This window comes from Coregonus lavaretus, assembly GCF_964263955.1.
Source record: "Coregonus lavaretus genome assembly, chromosome: 5".
Classification (NCBI taxonomy): domain Eukaryota; kingdom Metazoa; phylum Chordata; class Actinopteri; order Salmoniformes; family Salmonidae; genus Coregonus; species Coregonus lavaretus.
The window spans coordinates 29,442,945-29,445,460 of NC_139992.1; positions in this window are offsets into that span (position 1 = coordinate 29,442,945).

Genomic DNA, 2,516 nt, shown 5'->3' on the forward strand with positions numbered 1-2,516 from the left:
ATATCAACCAATATCAACAATCAAAATTGCCAAAAATATATTTAAATATGTTGGCCTACTTGTAGGTGTTGTAGACTCTGTATATATTTCTGTTGACATCGTTGTTGGACCCGTAGATGTGGTTGATTCAGAGATAGTGGGAGATTGTGTAGAGGAAGTTGTTGGTCGACTTGTGTACAGGGTTGTAGCTTCAGTCGATGGTCCTTCAGTTGTTGATTCAGTTGTAACGTCAGTATCTGAAGTAGTTGGTTTGGTTGTCATTTCAGTATGTGAAGTAGTTGGTTTGGATGTCATTTCAGTATGTGAAGTAGTTGGTTTTAATGTCATTTCAGTATGTGAAGTAGTTGGTTTGGTTGTCATTTCAGTATGTGAAGTAGTTGGTTTGGTTGTCATTTCAGTATATGATTTAGTTGGTTCGGTTGTAGATGTTGGTTCTACATATTTGGTCATAGAATATGAGAATGTAGTTGTGGGTTGTGTTGTAGTAGTTAATATAGTTGTTGTAAGTTCAGGTGTAGTTCTTGATGTAGTGGATTGTTTAGGTGTGGTAGTAGGTTCAGGTGTTGTAGTGGGTTGTTGAGGTGTGGTTGTAGACTCTGTAGACATTGTTGTTGACATTGTTGTTGGAGCCGTAGATGTTGTTGATTCAGAGGTAGTGGGAGATTGTGTAGAGGAAGTTGTTGTTCGACTTATGTACAGGGTTGTAGCTTCAGTCGATGGTCCTTCAGTTGTTGATTCAGTTGTAACGTCAGTATCTGAAGTAGTTGGTTTGGTTTTCATTTCAGTAAAAGTAGTTGGTTTGGTTGTCATTTCAGTAAAAGTAGTTGGTTTGGTTGTCATTTCAGTAAAAGTAGTTGGTTTGGTTGTCATTTCAGTATGTGAAGTTGATGGTTTCGTTGTCATTTCAGTATGTGAAGTAGTTGGTTCGGTTGTAGATGTTGGTTCTACATATTTGGTTGTAGAATATGAGAATGTAGTTGTGGGTTGTGTAGATGTTAATTTAGTTGTAGTTTCAGTGTATGCTGTAGTTGCTTCTGCAGTAGTGGTTTGACCAGCTGTAGTATTCCACACTACTAACTCAGATGGATTAGATAGAGTAGTTTTAGATCCTGTAACTATCGTTGGGAATCCAGTTGTGTATTCCAAACTGTGTGTAAATGTGGTTGTAAGTTCAGGTGTAGTTCTTGTTGTGGTGGGTTGTTTAGGTGTGGTTGTAGGTTCAGGTGTTGTAGTGGGCTGTTGAGGTGTGGTTGTAGATTCAATTGTGGTTGTAATTTCAGGTGTAGTAGTCAATATAGTTTCTGTAAGTACAGGTGTAGTTCTTGTTGTAGTCGGTTGTGTAGGTGTGGTTGAAGATTCAGGTGTAGTATTATGTTGTTTAGGTGTGGATGTATATTCAGGTGTAGTAGTCAATATAGTTGTTGTAGGTTCAGGTGTAGTTCTCATTGTAGTTGATTGTGTAGTTGTGGTTGTAGGTTCAGGTGTAGAAGTAGGTTGTTCAGGTGTGGTTGTATATTCAGGTGTAGTAGTCAATATAGTTGTTGTAGGTTCAGGTGTAGTTGTCATTGTAGTTGATTGTGTAGTTGTGGTTGTAGGTTCAGGTGTAGAGGTAGGTTGTTCAGGTGTGGTTGTATATTCAGGTGTAGTAGTCAATATAGTTGTTGTAGGTTCAGGTGTAGTTCTCATTGTAGTTGATTGTGTAGTTGTGGTTGTAGGTTCAGGTGTAGTGGTAGGTTGTTTAGGTGTGGATGTATATTCAGGTGTAGTAGTCAATATAGTTGTTGTAGGTTCAGGTGTAGTTCTCATTGTAGTTGATTGTGTAGTTGTGGTTGTAGGCTCAGGTGTAGTAGTAGGTTGTTTCGGTGTGGTTGTATATTCAGGTGTAGTAGTCAATATAGTTGTTGTAGGTTCAGGTGTAGTTCTCATTGTAGTTGATTGTGTAGTTGTGGTTGTAGGTTCAAGTGTAGTAGTAGGTTGTTTCGGTGTGGTTGTATATTCAGGTGTAGTAGTCAATATAGTTGTTGTAGGTTCAGGTGTAGTTCTCATTGTATTTGATTGTGTAGTTGTGGTTGTAGGTTCAGATGTAGAAGTAGGTTGTTTAGGTGTGGTTGTATATTCAGGTGTAGCAGTGGGTGGTTTAGGTCTGGTTGTAGGTGTAGTTGAAGTTGTAGGTGTAGTTGATGTTGTAGGTGTAGTTGATGGAGGTTCAGGACCTAAAAGAGGCACATCACATAAATGGATGTGGTAATACTGCATTTCTGATAATATAACACTTTAATATAAGTCAGTCACAATTGTGATCAAAGTCTTAACTGATTTACAAATACGTAAACTCAGTTATAACATATCCACTTACCACAGTTAATACGCCCCTGTTCACAAGTGCTGTAGACAGAGAGCACAGTAAAAGATCACAGTTACCATTCTCCTGTATGTTAAATCGATTTTGTCTTTCTCATTTCCGCATAATAGGCCTACATAGAGTATACTTGCACTGCTATACTGTAAATAGGTAC